The following is a 19252-nucleotide window of genomic DNA, read 5'->3' as shown; positions in this document are numbered from 1 at the left end:
GTTTGCGCGTAAGCGCGGGCGTGTTCATCGAGGCACTTGACGCCGTTCTCGGCCCGTGTTTGTTGTCACGCGTCACGGCGTACGTCGATGACATAGTCGTGGCAACAAATACGTGGGAGGAACATATTGATCTGTTACAGCTAATTTTATTTAAATTTTCACAAGCTGGAGTCACAGTAAATCTATCAAAGTCCAAAGTAGCAAGGCGTGAAATCAAGTGTTTAGGCCATATTATCTCGCCGGAAGGCATTCGTCCCGATTCTGAGAAGATTGATGCTGTTCTTAATTTCCCTCCTCCACAAAGCCGCAAACAGTTGAGAGCATTCTTAGGATTATCTTATTTCCTTCGGAAGTTTGTTTCACAACAGCTTCTGAACAGCTCTCACCTGCTAACTCTACTGAAAAAGAACGCAATTTGGAGATGGACAGAGTTTTGCCAAACTGATTTTCAGGCTATTAACGAAGCATTGGTGAACGCACCCCTCCTCTGCCACCCTGACATGACGTCAGATTTTTGCCTAGCCACAGATTCGTCATCATACGGCCTTGGAGCTTTTCTATTTCAAATTCAATCCGAATCAAGACAATCTGTCATCAAACTGATCAGTTTTACGATCCGCATGCTCACTGAGTGCGAGAGGTCGTACTCGGTGACGGAGCGGGAGGCTCTTGCCATTGTTTGGGCATTCCGTAAGTTTCGCTACTTTCTTTGGGGTAAACATACTCGCATATACACAGACCATCAAGCCTTTCTTTCTTGCTATCATGCAAATTGTTTCATTCACGCCTCACCCAGTGGTGCCTTTCACTCACATTAAAGGTGAATCAAACGTAGTAGCCGATGCCCTGTCCCGTTTGCCGCAAGGCATACATTATTTTTCGGAACTTTCCGAGCAAACATCAGAGTTTAACATCTTACTTATGTACGATGGTACGTACGCCCCATACTGCCGCAATATGTGCAAGAACTTTGCTTCACTTCAGGACAGGGACCCCAGATGGTCAAACATCAAAAAGAAATGACGTACAGATCCTTCTTCCCACTTGCAAAAATATTACACAATACACAAAAATGTACATTTTCATAGGCGTACCCCAGACTCGCACCATTGGTGTGTTTGTCTACCAGACGCACATGTTGACGACTTTATTCTGTTCACATACAAAATTTGGGGACACTACGGAGTCACCAAATGCACTGATAAAATAGTACAGTATTGTTATTTTCCTAATCAGCGTCGGAGAATGTTGCAAATTGTTCGTAAATGTATCATCTGCCAAAAAACAAAATTTTCCAACCGATCATCTTTGAATGAACTACATCCTACTGTACCAACCCGACCTTTGCAATTAGTATCATTAGATATCGCCGGACCTTATCCCAGAGCTCGTAGAGGTGTGAAATACATCGTTGCTGTACTTGGTGTCTTCTCAAAATACTTAAAATTGTATGCTATCCGCACTGTCAACGCATCTGCTATTGCTAGACGTTTGACTAACAGTTACTTTACAAGGTTTGGCAAACCCCACAGCATTATCACGGAAAACGCACCCTATTTTACGGGAAGAAAATGGAAATCTTTTGTTGCCACACTTGACATCAAACATATTCTTACATCAGCATTTCACCCGGAAGGGAACCCAGTAGAAAGGATTTTTAGAGAGTTTGGTCAATTCATGAGAATACATTCACCTCACAAACACACGAAGTGGATCGAATTTTTAGCACCCTTTGAGCAGATAGTAAACAATTTGCCTCATGCGCCAACAGGATACCCACCACTGGTATTATTATTAAACAAACCTGAACCAAACAAGTGGGCTATGTCCATTCCAAAGCTAACCATATCCACAACACATACACCTTTGGAAGAGAAAGTAAGACAGGCATACACTACGTTGTGCAATAAACCCAAGATCAGGAAAGAGAAGTATAACAAACATGTTACAAATACACAAACCTATCAGGTTGATGACCTTGTTCTTCTGCGTTCCCATCTCAAGTCTACAAAATTGAAACAACTGAACAGAAAATGGCAACTATTACATTCAGGTCATTTCAGAATAGCAAGCATACCTCACCCAGGTTGTTACTCCCTAGAATACCCATTATCTCACACGCCGAAGGGGCTGCATCCCTACATACATTTGAAACCCTTTGTGCACTAAAACAACATAATATAATTACAACTAATTTAAACATGAGCAAATCGATGTGAAAACGAGGTCGTAAATATTTGTATTGAATACACGAACATTAAGTTATACAGCCTAAGAACACAAACGTTAATTTATGGAAATTATATACTGCAGTTACACTTGTACACAAATTATGAAGAGAATGTAAACCCAGGTAAGTACACTTACTGGATGAGAAAAGATATTCATATAAGAGTGAGATCTACACAGGTTACATTTGTTGTTAATTGTAAATTTTAAGGTGAATCAGCAGCTAGTTAGTTATTTCAAGGCATTCTAATGAGAGGAGGTAATAGTATTGAGATCAGTAATGACATAGGTATGTAGCAGAATGAATGAGAATGTAAGAATGAATGATCAGTATCAATGAGCCGGCCGAAGTGGCCGTGCGGTTAAAGGCGCTGCAGTCTGGAACCGCAAGACCGCTACGGTCGCAGGTTCGAATCCTGCCTCGGGCATGGATGTTTGTGATGTCCTTAGGTTAGTTACGTTTAACTAGTTCTAAGTTCTAGGGGACTAATGACCTCAGAAGTTGAGTCCCATAGTGCTCAGAGCCATTTGAACCATTTTTGATCAGTATGAATGAGTTAATATTTAGGTTAATATAAGAAGGTAAGTTACTGTGAAGTAGTTGATGGAGGCGAGATTATTTGAGGAAGATATTATTGGAGTTTTATGAGAATGGAAGTGCCAGATGGCCCCACGTATGTGATATATTAATGTCTTATGAGGAATATGTTTAATGTGTGTGTATATATATATATATATATATATATATATATATATATATATATAATGATGAATAAGAGAAATATGTGAGTAAGGAATGAGTGAGAATGTTTTGGTAATATTGTGCTACAGAGAGAAGTGAGTAAGTAATCTACATCGTTAACATTACATAAGAATTTCAGTTTGAAAGAAAACATTTGTGATGAGTTAGAACACTTGTGTACAAGACATTAAATGTGAATCTATTTTCAGTGCCCTTGAAAATGAACGAATGCAAGAAAAGCAGAGTGAACATAATGAAGATTACAGCTGTTGAAAGAAGTGTAATAACAATGTAACTTGGAAACACATTAGCTTTAATTTATTTCAGAAGTGTAACTTAGTAACTTTCGTTAAGTTTTGTTAAGCCACCGTGTGGAGGATAACATTTATAGTTCGTGTACAGACAAGAGAATGATATTTTAAGGAACTTAAGTTGAAATATAGTTTTTAGACAGTGCTCATGTGAATGCATTTGTATTAAAAAAAGAAAAACACAAAAGTGAAATTTAGTGCCATGTTAGCCTTTATTATACTTACACACGACAGGAAACTCTGAGGAAGCAAAAGATAGGAGAGTTATTAAGGCCGTTTTGCGACTCGTACAACACCTCCACTTAAGCGAACAGATGACAAAATTACATCTACGTTGTAGACAACATTTGACTTTTCAGGCTATGCAAGGTAAGTGCGAAGGAGCAGTGACCACCCGTGCAACCAACGTCGAGCAACGGACACTGAGAAAGAGATATTTACCTGCCAATTATAGTAATATGTTCTTTATTTATGTTTTATAGAAAGAAATGATATATATACACACATACATGATGTTTAACCTTCACTAAAGTAGAACGAAGTTCATGGTTGAACTCGTGAGAGGAAATTTGGTACGTTATTATACACTCCTGGAAATTGAAATAAGAACACCGTGAATTCATTGTCCCAGGAAGGGGAAACTTTATTGACACATTCCTGGGGTCAGATACATCACATGATCACACTGACAGAACCACAGGCACATAGACACAGGCAACAGAGCATGCACAATGTCGGCACTAGTACAGTGTATATCCACCTTTCGCAGCAATGCAGGCTGCTATTCTCCCATGGAGACGATCGTAGACATGCTGGATGTAGTCCCGTGGAACGGCTTGCCATGCCATTTCCACCTGGCGCCTCAGTTGGACCAGCGTTCGTGCTGGACGTGCAGACCGCGTGAGACGACGCTTCATCCAGTCCCAAACATGCTCAATGGGGGACAGATCCGGAGATCTTGCTGGCCAGGGTAGTTGACTTACACCTTCTAGAGCACGTTGGGTAGCACGGGATACATGCGGACGTGCATTGTCCTGTTGGAACAGCAAGTTCCCGTGCCGGTCTAGGAACGGTAGAACGATGGGTTCGATGACGGTTTGGATGTACCGTGCACTATTCAGTGTCCCCTCGACGATCACCAGTGGTGTACGGCCAGTGTAGGAGATCGCTCCCCACACCATGATGCCGGGTGTTGGCCCTGTGTGCCTCGGTCGTATGCAGTCCTGATTGTGGCGCTCACCTGCACGGCGCCAAACACGCATACGACCATCATTGGCACCAAGGCAGAAGCGACTCTCATCGCTGAAGACGACACGTCTCCATTCGTCCCTCCATTCACGCCTGTCGCGACACCACTGGAGGCGGGCTGCACGATGTTGGGGCGTGTGCGGAAGACGGCCTAACGGTGTGCGGGACCGTAGCCCAGCTTCATGGAGACGGTTCCGAATGGTCCTCGCCGATACCCCAGGAGCAACAGTGTCCCTAATTTGCTGGGAAGTGGCGGTGCGGTCCCCTACGGCACTGCGTAGGATCCTACGGTCTTGGCGTGCATCCGTGCGTCGCTGCGGTCCGGTCCCAGGTCGACGGGCACGTGCACCTTCCGCCGACCACTGGCGACAACATCGATGTACTGTGGAGACCTCACGCCCCACGTGTTGAGCAATTCGGCGGTACGTCCACCCGGCCTCCCGCATGCCCACTATACGCCCTCGCTCAAAGTCCGTTAACTGCACAGACGGTTCACGTCCACGCTGTCGCGGCATGCTACCTGTGTTAAAGACTGCGATGGAGCTCCGTATGCCACGGCAAACTGGCTGACACTGACGGCGGCGGTGCACAAATGCTGCGCAGCTAGCGCCATTCGACGGCCAACACCGCGGTTCCTGGTGTGTTTGCTGTGCCGTGCGTGTGATCATTGCTTGTACAGCCCTCTCGCAGTGTCCGGAGCAAGTATGGTGGGTCTGACACACCGGTGTCAATGTGTTCTTTTTTCCATTTCCAGGTGTGTATAATACACATTACGAGAGAGGCAATCTCTGTGGATGTATTTTCCATTTGTATAGACAGTATCCACAAGAAGTGGAGATATCGAGGAAGTACTGAGCAGATATGTGATTTACTCATGCAAGCCCGATTTGTTAAGGTATAATACGCTTAGTCATATGAACAACCAGAACACAAACTGAGAATCTGTCATGATGTTACACTATTCAGACTTGACGTAAGGACACTTACATTTACCCATGGTTTGGTAAATTGTAAGCACCTCCTTTCACACACCCCTTGAAGGTGATGCAAACGCTATAATGTATTATGTTCTCTTTTTATGTAGTAGCTGTACGATTTGGTGCTTTATGGGTAGTGAACAGTTTCTTCCATTCTATCTTTCTTCCTTTCTCCATTATCCTACCACCTCCTGCGGCTGGGTATTGATTGTTTATGGAATGTAAGAATACGTTGTATGACAGTAAACTTTCAGGTATGAATAAAAAGACATGAAGAAAATTAAGTATCTTGAAAAAGGATTATTGATCGCATTACAAGCCTGGTCAACCACTAGCCAAATATGTAATCAAAAGAAAGAAATGAATAATAAATGAAGGAAAGCCCGTGCTTTAAATATTAAGTCTGATATCCCTTGGCACGCCCAACCCTGAATAAAGAAACTGAAAATGACCAGAAACCTTAATAAGAGAAAGCCAAAGGGACTTAGTATAATTTTTGAGTGTAAATATTTCACATGCATATTCTTGTAAATTTATAAATTTATTTGTATGAACCATGGACCTTGCCGTTTGTGGGGAGGCTTGCGTGCCTCAACGATACAGATAGCCGTACCGTAGGTGCAACCACAACGGAAGGGTATCTGTTGAGAGGCCAGACAAACGTGTGGTTCCTGAAGAGGGGCAGCAGCCTTTTCAGTAGTTGCAGGGGCAACATTCTGGATGACTGATTGATGTGGCCCTGTAACACCAACCAAAACGGCCTTGCTGTTGTGGTACTGCGAATGGCTGAAAGCAAGGGGAAACTACAGCCGTAATTTTTCCCGAGGGCGTGCAACTTTACTGTATGGTTAAATGATGATGGCGCCCTCTTGGGTAAAATATTCCGGAGGTAAAATAGTCCCCCATTCGGATCTCCGGGCGGTGACTACTCAAGAGGACGTCGTTATCAGGAGAAAGAAAACTGGCGTTCTACGGATCGGAGCGTGGAATGTCAGATCCCTTAATCGGGCAGGTAGATTAGAAAATTTAAAAAGGAAAATGGATAGGTTAAAGTTAGATATAGTGGGAATTAGGGAAGTTCGGTGGCAGGAGGAACAAGACTTTTGGTCAGGTGAATATAGGGTTATAAATACAAAATCAAATAGGGGTAATGCAGGAGTAGGTTTAATAATGAATAAAAAAATAGGAGTGCGGGTAAGCTACTACAAACAGCATACTGAACGCGTTATTGTGGCCAAGATAGACACGATGCCCATGCCTACTACATTTGTACAAGTTTATATGCCAACTAGCTCTGCAGATGATGAAGAAATTGATGAAATTTATGATGAGACAAAAGAAATTATTCAGGTAGTGAAGGGAGACGAAAATTTAATAGTCATGGGTGACTGGAATTCGACAGTAGGAAAAGGAAAAGAAGGAAACATAGTAGGTGAATATGGATTGGGGCTAAGAAATGAAAGAGGAAGCCGCCTGGTAGAATTTTGCACAGAGCACAACATAATCATAGCTAACACTTGGTTCAAGAATCATGAAAGAAAGTTGTATACATGGAAGAACCCTGGAGATACTAAATGGTTTCAGATAGATTATATAATGGTAAGACAGAGATTTAGGAACCAGATTTTAAATTGTAAGACATTTCCAGGGGCAGGTGTGGACTTTGACCACAATCTATTGGTTATGAACTGTAGATTAAAACTGAAGAAACTGCGAAAAAGTGGGAATTTAAGGAGATGGGACCTGGATAAACTGACTAAACCAGAAGTTGTAGAGAGTTTCAGGGAGAGCATAAGGGAACAATTGACAGGAATGGGGGAAAGAAATACAGTAGAAGAAGAATGGGTAGCTTTGAGGAATGAAACAGTGAAGGCAGCAGAGGATCAAGCAAGTAAAAAGACGAGGTCTAGTAGAAATCCTCGGGTAACAGAAGAGATACAGAATTTAGTTGATGAAAGGAGAAAATACAAAAATGCAGTGAGTGAAGCAGGCAAAAAGGAGTACAAACGTCTCAAAAATGAGATCGACAGGAAGTGCAAAATGGCTAAGCAAGGATGGCTAGAGGACAAATGTAAGGATGTAGAGGATTATCTCACGAGGAGTAAGATAGATACTGTCTACAGGAAAATTAAAGAGACCTTTGGAGAGAAGAGAACCACTTGTATGAATATCAAGAGCTCAGATGGAAACCCAGTTCTAACCAAAGAAGGGAAAGCAGAAAGGTGGAAGGAGTATATAGAGGGTCTATACAGGGGCGATGTTCTTGAGGACAATATTATGGAAATGGAAGAGGAGGTAGATGAAATGGGAGATATGATACTGCGTGAAGAGTTTGACAGAGCACTGAAAGACCTAAGTCGAAACAAGGCCCCAGGAGTAGACAACATTCCATTAGAACTACTGACAGCCTTGGGAGAGCCAGGCCTAACAAAACTGTACCATCTGGTGAGCAAGATGTATGAGACAGGCGAAATTCCCTCAGACTTCAAGAAGAATATAATAATTCCAATTCCAAAGAAGCAGCTGTTGACAGATGTGAAAATTACCGAACTATCAGTTTATAAGTCATAGCTGCAAAATACTAACGCGAATTCTTTACAGACGAATGGAAAAACTGGTAGAAGCCGAGCTCGGGGAAGATCAGTTTGGATTCCGTAGAAATGTTGGAACACGTGAGGCAATACTGACCCTACGACTTATCTTAGAAGAAAGATTAAGGAAAGGCAAACCTACGTTTCTAGCATTTGTAGACTTAGAGAAAGTTTTTGACAATGTTGACTGGAATACTCTCTTTCAAATGCTGTAAGTGGCAGGGGTAAAATACAGGAAGCGAAAGGCTGTTTACAATTTGTACAGAAACCAGATGGCAGTTATAAGAGTCAAGGGGCATGAAAGGGAAGCAGTGGTTGGGAAGGGAGTGAGACAGGGTGTAGCCTCTCCCCGATGCTATTCAATCTGTATATTGAGCAAGCAGTGAAGGAAACAAAAAAAAAAAAGTTCGGAGTAGGTATTAAAATCCATGGAGAAGAAATAAAAACTTTGAGGTTCCCCGATGACATTGGTAATTCTGTCAGAGACAGCAAAGGACTTGGAAGAGCAGTTGAACGGAATGGACAGTGTCTTGAAAGCAGGATATAAAGTAATAAAGTATAAGATGAACATCAACAATAGCAAAACGAGGATAATGGAATGTAGTCGAATTAAATTGGGTGATGCTGAGGGAATAAGATTAGGAAATGAGACACTTAAAGTAGTAAAGGAGTTTTGCTATTTAGGGAGTAAAATAACTGATGATGGTCGAAGTAGAGAGGATATAAAATGTAGACTGGCAATGGGAAGGAAAGCGTTTCTGAAGAAGAGAAATTGTTAACATCGAGTATTGATTTAAGTGTCAGTGCTGTTAATAAGTAAGACATCATAATAGCAGATTCCAGTAGGAGATGCAATTCTCGTTAGTACGTACACACCCAGCTGTGAGTTAACAGGCGTAGATACACATTTTGTCTGCTGAGCTGAGCGAACGTGCGAGTTCAAGCCTATATACTATAGCTTCGTGACGTGCGCGCCGCGGACTGTCTTTCTCATAGGCCTCGTATGACTAAAATATGACGTCATTGGTCAAAGTGGATGAGTTGTATCCCATTCTTCAGCTGACCCAGCTTTAGAACCCCCTGCAGAAATCTCAGTTTGGGGCTCCCGCTCCTTTCTGGAGTGTAATTTTGTTTACATTTCGTAAGGTATTCGTGATTACGTATGATTATTATGAATTTGGGTTTGTGTATGTGTGTAGCTCAAACAGTTTCGATGAAATTCGCGGATTGAAGTTTCTCTGAACCTACGTACAAACGGGGCAGGAGTTCATGAAGTATTTCCGCGACTTTGCATGGTAAACCCAATCAGCTATTTTTTTATATGGAGTGTAGCCTGTTAACTGCGACATGTTAGAATACCAGAGAGTGTAGATTTCACAATATCTCTTTTCATCTTTTTTTTTAATATAGACAGATGGTGCTGTTGCCAAGTTGCCAGTTGACTAAATATTTTTGCAAATCTTTCAGAGGCCAACCCTACATCTATAAAAATAGTTTTCACGTCTGAAAAAAAAATCTGTTCTGCCTCACATTATGGTACGACGTAAAACTCCATTTTTGCAATGTCACTTGCAAAATAATCCTTGAAAAGTACTTCTGGAATCATAATGCCTGATATAACATTTTTCTTTAAATCACAAATTTAACAGTAAGCAAGTATGTGGCGATTATGAAATGTACTAAAAACTTTCTTACAGTATTTCATATAAACTGAGTGAATCATAGATTTCTGTAGATGTTGCAGTAGCTACAACGACTCAGTGTTTCATCATAAGCTTTACTTTTTAAAAACCAAGAGCGGCTGATTCTACGCAGGGTTTTTAGATTGCGTGAAACGTTGATTGTTTTACAATCATGACAAGCAGCCGGTAGGAGTTGTCCTTGAAATAAACTTCATTTACACGCATTCTCAAATTTATAAATAAAGCATAGGGGGCAACAGTTCTAGTTCGCTTGCAAGAGCCTGTGAATTTATGTTTCCTGAATGTACTTTCGGGCCTCAACCTTTTGCCAAGTTTCTGCATAGGGGATGTAGAAACTTGGCAGATCGCATTTCTTTGTTGCCAACTGTTTAACGTCGAAAACAACACCGAACTCACCATAGCAGTTACTGGCCTGCTGAATCCTTTCCTCCAAAGACGTTGTGGCGGTGCCTACTACAACACACTAAGTATTCCCGTAAGCGGTTCTCTCCTCTTTGAATGGTTTCATCCTTACTTTCGTAAAAAATCACTATTTCAGAAGTTGTAAATCTGGATTCTATTACCTCAGCAACATCTTTTAATGTGCAATCATTCCCACTGCTTCTTCTTTAGCCTTCGTTTGCTCTATATTCCTCAGTAACACTAAGTGTTAGTTTTATTAGTTTTGCTGTACTGTCTAAGTGCATTCCTTCTTGCTGAACTCCTTTACTGACATGGCAAAGGACATTATGACATATCACAGCACACAAAGAAAACTTAAATTCTGAGATTTCTTTCAACAGACTAGATACACTACTGGCCATTAAAATTGATACACCAAGAAGAAATTAAGATGATAAACGGGTATTCATTGGACAAATATATTATACTAGAACTGACATGTGATTACATTTGCACGCAATTTGGGTGCATAGATCCTGAGAAATCGGTACCCGGAACAACCACCTCTGGCCGTAATAACGGCCTTGATACACCTGGACATTGAGTCAAACAGAGCTCGGATGGCGTGTACAGGTACAGCTGCCCATGCAGCTTCAACACGATACCACAGTTCATCAAGAGTAGTGACTGGTGTATTGTGACGAACCAGTTGCTCGGCCACCATTGACCAGACGTTTTCAATTGGTGAGAGATCTGGAGAATGTGCTGGCCAGGGGAGCAGTCGAACATTTTCTGTATCCAAAAAGGCCCGTACAGGACCTGCAACATGCGGTCGTGCATTATCCTGCTGAAACGTAGGGTTTCGCAGGGATCGAAGGATGGGTAGAGCGACGGCTCGTAACACATCTGAAATATAATGTTCACTGTTCAAAGTGTCGTCAATGCGAACAAGAGATGACCGAGACGTGCTGTAACCTCCTCCTCACTTATCGACCTTAATGACAGTGAAAAATTAAACCGCGTGAACCTAATGGAAATTTGGGAAAAGCAATCGTCACCGAAGTTAATCTGTCGTTAAAGAGGGAGGAAAGGGTTACATCTAAATGAAAGGAAAAATGCAAATGAAACTGGTGGAAATTAAATTTGAAAAGGGGTAAAGTTAATAAAGAAAGTAAATGTGCGGCCGTTACGTTAACAATTAACTAGCGGTAATTAGATATTTGAGATTTGGGGGAAATTACGGTCGCCAGTCCTATGGACAATTACTGTAGTAACTGAAAAAGAAAGGTTAATACACATATAATTAGCACTAGAAGCGTGGCAACTGAAGGTTGACACGTGTAGTGTGAAAACTGAAAGTTCGTCAGAAGTAATAAATTTCGCTATACTCTGACTTAATTTAGCAAAAGAAATAATAAAACCGGAAAAGTGAAAGTTAATTTAGTGACTGAAATTAATAGTGAGCTTTGTTTCTGAAGCACATCGAAATTCAGTAAAATACGGTTAGTCTTGGGCTACCTCAACAATCATTTCAAAAGCTACTTGAATCTACGCAATTTAGAAATAAGAGATTTAACTTTGAACTTGAATTAAAAAATTCTGATCAATTAACAATAGTAAAATTTAGTACATACCAAGTTGAGCTGCAGTCACAGGTAAGCTAAAATACGGTAACAAAACTCACACTCTTTATTTGTGCTTGTGTAATCTAAATATTGTAGCCAGCTATGAATACCTTAACTGAACTTTGAAATTAAAGCAGTGAAATCGAATGATGCTGGTGTTTGAATTTCAACGACACTCGGGCTCATTCCGGAAAAGGAAGGGACCCTGCTTGGTAATGCAATTGGGACAATGAACAACAATGGTTCATGCTACGTTGCTGTAATTTAGTGAGAAAAATTTAGCAGTTTGAAAAGCTGAGGTCTGCCGTACAGTTCTAAAACTTTACGTGCTACCAGTCTTCCTTGTTGGTTGACTGAAGGTTTGAAGTCGTCGATCGAGGAGGTGGCGACAGTCACTCATTGTCGGCCGTCGCTGTTGATGAAGCTGGATGTTGGCGCGCCTTCTTCTCGACACGGTCTCCAGCCGAAACGGGCTCTTGATGTGTGCCAGCTAACGCTTCCCGTCCGCGACACCGTGTCAGAAACTAACATAGCAAGTCGAGCGCAATTACATGCTGCCAAAACCCCGAAAGCGCGGCAACTCGCGGGAGCGTCACACAACACACCTGCTCCACCGCCCTACCCCAGCCAGACTCCGCTCTGCCCGCGCTCCACGCGGCAGAGTTAACACTACCAAAGATCCTAAACACTTTGGTTCTCCACACGACCTATCGATGTATTCGTTCGATAGCATAGTTTTCCCTAGGCAAGACCCAGCGTAAAAATACAAATAGTATTTACAAAACAAACCAATTATACATCGACATAAATGCATAAATACACTCCTGGAAATTGAAATAAGAACACCGTGAATTCATTGTCCCAGGAAGGGGAAACTTTATTGACACATTCCTGGGGTCAGATACATCACATGATCACACTGACAGAACCACAGGCACATAGACACAGGCAACAGAGCATGCACAATGTCGGCACTAGTACAGTGTATATCCACCTTTCGCAGCAATGCAGGCTGCTATTCTCCCATGGAGACGATCGTAGAGATGCTGGATGTAGTCCTGTGGAACGGCTTGCCATGCCATTTCCATCTGGCGCCTCAGTTGGACCAGCGTTCGTGCTGGACGTGCATACCGCGTGAGACGACGCTTCATCCAGTCCCAAACATGCTCAATGGGGGACAGATCCGGAGATCTTGCTGGCCAGGGTAGTTGTTTTACACCTTCTAGAGCACGTTGGGTGGCACGGGATACATGCGGACGTGCATTGTACTGTTGGAACAGCAAGTTCCCTTGCCGGTCTAGGAATGGTAGAACGATGGGTTCGACGACGGTTTGGATGTACCGTGCACTACTCAGTGTCCCCTCGACGATCACCAGTGGTGTACGGCCAGTGTAGGAGAGCGCTCCCCACACCATGATGCAGGGTGTTGGCCCTGTGTGCCTCGGTCGTATGCAGTCCTGATTGTGGCGCTCACCTGCACGGCGCCAAACACGCATACGACCATCATTGGCACCAAGGCAGAAGCGACTCTCATCGCTGAAGACGACACGTCTCCATTCGTCCCTCCATTCACGCCTGTCGCGACACCACTGGAGACGGGCTGCACGATGTTGGGGCGTCCGCGGAAGACGGCCTAACGGTGTGCGGGACCGTAGCCCAGCTTCATGGAGACGGTTGCGAATGGTCCTCGCCGATACCCCAGGAGCAACAGTGTCCCTAATTTGCTGGGAAGTGGCGGTGCGGTCCCCTACGGCACTGCGTAGGATCCTACGGTCTTGGCGTGCATCCGTGCGTCGCTGCGGTCCGGTCCCAGGTCGACGGGCACGTGCACCTTCCGCCGACCAGTGGCGGCAACATCGATGTACTGTGGAGACCTCACGCCCCACGTGTTGAGCAATTCGGCGGTACGTCCACCCGGCCTCCCGCATGCCCACTATACGCCCTCGCTCAAAGTCCGTCAACTGCACATACGGTTCACGTCCACGCTGTCGCGGCATGCTACCAGTGTTAAATACTGCGATGGAGCTCCGTATGCCACGGCAAACTGGCTGACACTGACGGCGGCGGTGCACAAATGCTGCGCAGCTAGCGCCATTCGACGGCCAACACCGCGGTTCCTGGTGTGTCCGCTGTGCCGTGCGTGTGATCATTGCTTGTACAGCCCTCTTGCAGTGTCCGGAGCATGTATGGTGGGTCTGACACACCGGTGTCAATGTGTTCTTTTTTCCATTTCCATGAGTGTATATATATATATACAAACAGTAAAACAATTACAATATATAAAGATACAAAAATGTCATATCTTCAGGTAACAAAGTAAGGAAAAAATTTATAGTACAATAGATGGAAACAGGAGGATATGCGTTTCCGGCGTTACAGTGTAACCAATGGCACCCCATACCATCTCGCCGGGTGATACGCCAGTATGGTGATGACGAATACACGCTTCCAATGTGCATACACGGTGATGTCGCCAAACACGGATCCGACCATCACGATGCTGTAAACAGAACCTGGATTCGCCCGAAAAAATGTCGTTTTGCCCTTCGTGCGCCCAGGTTCGTCGTTGAGTACACCATCGCAGGCGCTTCTGTCTGTGGTGCAGCATCAACGATAACCGCAACCATGGTCTCCGAGGTGATAGTCCATGCTGCTGCAAACGTCGTCGAACTGTTCGCGCAGATGGTTGTCGTGTTGCAAACGTCCCTATCTGTTGACTCAGGGATCGAGACGTGGCTGCACGATCCGTTATAGCCATGCAGATAAGATGCCTGTCATCTCGACTGCTAGTGATACGAGACCGTTGGGATCCAGCACGGCGTTCCGTATTACCCTCCTGAACCCACCGATTCCATATTCTGCTAACAGTCATGGATCTCTACCAACGCTAGCAGCAATGTCGCGATACGATAAACCGCAATCGCGATAGGCTACAATCCGACCTTTATCAAAGTCGGAAACGTGATGGTACGCATTTCTCCTCTTCACACGAGGCATCATAACGAAGTTTCACCAGGCCACGTCGGTCAACTGCTGATAGTGTATGAGAAATCGGTTGGAAACTTTCCTCATGTCAGTACGTTGTAGGTGTCGCCACCGGCGCCAACCTCGTGTGAATGCTCTGAAAAGCTAATCATTTGCGTATCACAGCATCTTCTTCCTGTCGGTAAAATTTCGCCCCTTTAGCAAAAAAATGGTTCAAATGGCTCTGAGGTCATCAGTCCCCTAGAACTTAGAACTAGTTAAACCTAACTAACCTAAGGACATCACAAACATCCATGCCCGAGGCAGGATTCGAACCTGCGACCGTAGCGGTCTTGCGGTTCCAGACTGCAGCGCCTTTAACCGCTCGGCCACTTCGGCCGGCGACCCTTTAGCACGTCATCTTCGAGGTGTAGCAATTTTAATGGCCAATAGTGTATTTCACTGAAAGACTTAGGATCAGTTTTGCATTGTTCTTTAGCTCTGTTAGCGCTAGTCTTATGTTATTAAGCCCAGATAATACAACCCGAACACGTTCTATCACAACCTCCCATCCTGTATCACACAGCAGCGTCAGACTCAGGCTTAGGTGATTTTCGAGTGCTTCCCAGTATTTCACAGAGGCTGAAAATAACGTGAACAATAATTGAACTATACCAAAAAATTTTAGCACCGTTATAGATGATTTTAACTGAATCACTAAGAACAAAGTTCGAGCCATGAGCACAGCAAGGGATATACAGGGTGTTTCAAAAATGACCGGTATATTTGAAACGGCAATAAAAACTAAACGAGCAGCGATAGAAATACACTGCTTGTTGCAATATGCTTGGAACAACAGTACATTTTCAGGCGGACAAACTTTCGAAATTACAGTAGTTACAATTGTCAACAACAGATGCCGCTGCGGTCTGGGAAACTCTATAGTACGATATTTTCCACATATCCACCATGCGTAGCAATAATATGGCGTAGTCTCTGAATGAAATTACCCGAAACCTTTGACAACGTGTCTGGCGGAATGGCTTCACATGCAGATGAGATGTACTGCTTCAGCTGTTCAATTGTTTCTGGATTCTGGCGGTACACCTGGTCTTTCAAGTGTCCCCACAGAAAGAAGTCACAGGGGTTCATGTCTGGCGAATAGGGAGGCCAATCCACGCCGCCTCCTGTATGTTTCGGATAGCCCAAAGCAATCACACGATCATCGAAATATTCATTCAGGAAATTAAAGACGTCGGCCGTGCGATGTGGCCGGGCACCATCTTGCATAAACCACGAGGTGTTCGCAGTGTCGTCTAAGGCAGTTTGTACCGCCACAAATTCACGAAGAATGTCCAGATAGCATGATGCAGTAATCGTTTCGGATCTGAAAAATGGGCCAATGATTCCTTTGGAAGAAATGGCGGCCCAGGCCAGTACTTTTTGAGGATGCAGGGACGATGGGACTGCAACATGGGGCTTTTCGGTTTCCCATATGCGCCAGTTCTGTTTATTGACGAAGCCGTCCAGGTAAAAATAAGCTTCGTCAGTAAACCAAATGCTGCCCACGTGCATATCGCCGTCATCAATCCTGTGCACTATATCGTTAGCGAATGTCTCTCATGCAGCAATGGTAGCAGCGCTGAGGGGTTGACGTGTTTGAATTTTGTATGGATAGAGGTGTAAACTCTGGCGCATGAGACAATTCGTGGACGTTGGCGTCATTTGGACCGCAGCTGCAACACGGCGAACGGAAACCCGAGGCCGCTGTTGGATCACCTGCTGCACTAGCTGCGCGTTGCCCTCTGTGGTTGCCGTACGCGGTCGCCCTACCTTTCCAGCACATTCATCCGTCACGTTCCCAGTCCGTTGAAATTTTTCAAACAGATCCTTTATTGTACCGCTTTTCGGTCCTTTGGTTACATTAAACCTCCGTTGAAAACTTCGTCTTGTTGCAACAACACTGTGTTCTAGGCGGTGGAATTCCAACACCAGAAAAATCCTCTGTTCTAAGGAATAAACCATGTTGTCTACAGCACACTTGCACGTTGTGAACAGCACACGCTTACAGCAGAAAGAGGACGTACAGAATGGCGCACCCACAGACTGCGTTGTCTTCTATATCTTTCACATCACTTGCAGCGCGATCTGTTGTTGAAAATTGTAACTACTGTAATTTCGAAAGTTTGTCCGCCTGAAAATGTACTGTTGTCCCAAACATATTGCAACAAACGGTGTATTTCTATCGCTGCTCATTTAGTTTTTATTGCCGTTTCAAATATACCGGTCATTTTTGAAACACCCTGTAATAAGCTGTTCGATTTTCTCTGATGATATGAGCGGAAGTACCACTCTTCGAGTCCTTCATGTTGCTCCCATTGTCGTACGATTGTCCCCTATAATCTGCACGCGGAATGCCAAGGTTAGTGTCTGAAGTAATAATTCTGTAAGACTTTTCCAGTAGTGTCACTCGCTTGAAAAAGAAAATCCTTAAGTAAGTAACAGACCTTCCAGGTTTAGCAACACTATTAATATTATTATTTAATACAAGATGTAATTCAGCGACCGGCCCTACTTGCCTTAAAAAGTTTCCATTGCCTGGATTTCCCAACATTTCAGGGTCACTTCTCAAATGAAGATTACTATCGGCAGGGAAACATACTATGGAAAATAACCTTAACAAAACCAATCTCCACCTCTTTTATCCTTGGATCAGTTTGATCTTGAGCTGCCTGATCAATTACGTTCGAGTTTTTAATTCTCTGTGAAAGCTCTTACCATTTGCACATTTCAGTAATACACACATGAAAAAAAGTTTTGCATCACACTGGTTCCCAAAACTCCGGAAGATAGATGTTGACTGTGGATATTGTATCACAGACACTGTCCCTTTGATTGTTCAGAGATGTCACTAAACTCGCCCAAAGATGTGAACAACTATGCATGAGCAGCGCCTATTAGACGGTGGGGTCCGACAGCCGATCATTCCACCAGGAAGGGGGTACACGGCTCGTGTTGTCTGCAGTTCAATCATGCCTAGACGATCAATACCGCGGTTCGATCGCGTTCGTATTGTTACATTGTGCCAGGAAGGGCTGTCAACAAGGGAAGTATCCAGGCGTCTCAGAGTGAACCAAAGCGATGTTGTTCGGACGTGGAGTAGAACCAGAGAGACAGGAAACGCCGATGACATGCCTCGCTCAGGTTGCCCAAGGGCTATTACTGCAGTGGATGACCGCTACCTACGGATTATGGCTCGGAGGAACCCTGACAGCAACGCCACCATGTTGAATAATGCTTGTCGTGGAGCCACAGGACGTCGTGTTACGACTCAAACTGTGCGCAATAGGCTGCATGATGCGCAACTTCACTCCCGACGTCACTTTGCAACCAGGACACCATGCAGCGAGGTACAGATGGAGCCAACAACATGCCGAATGGACCGCTCAGGATTGGCATCACGTTCTCTTCACCGATGAGTGTCGCATATGCCTTCAGTCAAACAATCGCCGGAGACGTGTTTGGGGGCAACCCGGTCAGGCTGAACACCTTAGACACACCGTCCAGCGAGTGCAGCAAGGTGGAGGTTCCCTGCTGTTCTGGGGTGGCGTTATGTGGGGCCGAAATACGCCGCTGGTTGTCATCGAAGATGCTGTAACGGCTGTACGATACGTGAATGCTAACCTCCTACCGATAGTGCAACCATATCGCAGCATATTGGTGAGGCATTCGTCTTCATGGACGAAAATTCGCGCCCCCATCGTGCACATCTTGTAAATGACTTCCCTCAGGATAACGACGTCGCTCAGCTAGAGTGGCCAGCATGTTCTCCAGACATGAACCCTATCGAACATGCCTGGGACAGATTGAAAAGGGCTGTTTATGGACGACGTGCCACTCTGAGGGATCTACGCCGAATCGCCGTTGAGGAGTGGGACAATCTGGACCAACAGTGCCTTAATGAACTTATGGATAGTATGCCACAACGATTACAGGCATGCATCAATGCAAGAGGACTTGCTACTGGGCATTAGAGGTACTGGTGTGTACAGCAGTCTGGAAGGTCTCGCTGTATGGTGGTACAACATGCAATGTGCGGTTTTCACACATCTCTATTCCAATTTTCTGTTTAGGTTTCGGAACTCATGGAACCGAGGTGATGTAAAACTTTTTTGATCTGTATATAATTGTGGGACAGTTCATGGTTAGAGAGAACTATTTATGGGTTTTGCCAGTCTCTTCAACCATTTCTTGTGATAGCACCAGCACTCAATGAACAACTTGCAACAAAAGCAGTACACATCATCTTTTGTTCGAGAATACGCAAGTCACGTCTGGTTAACTGTTTCATCATCTGAAACATGGTGGAATCAATGAAAAATTGTAAAATAGTTCTTGGTTTCCTATCCACAGGAAATGTAACATTTTTTTCACTAATGTCTTGGGCACCATCCTTAATTGCTCTTATCATAAAATTATAA

Source organism: Schistocerca americana, chromosome 1, assembly GCF_021461395.2.
Source record: "Schistocerca americana isolate TAMUIC-IGC-003095 chromosome 1, iqSchAmer2.1, whole genome shotgun sequence".
Taxonomy (NCBI): domain Eukaryota; kingdom Metazoa; phylum Arthropoda; class Insecta; order Orthoptera; family Acrididae; genus Schistocerca; species Schistocerca americana.
Note: the sequence above shows the minus strand (reverse complement) of the source record.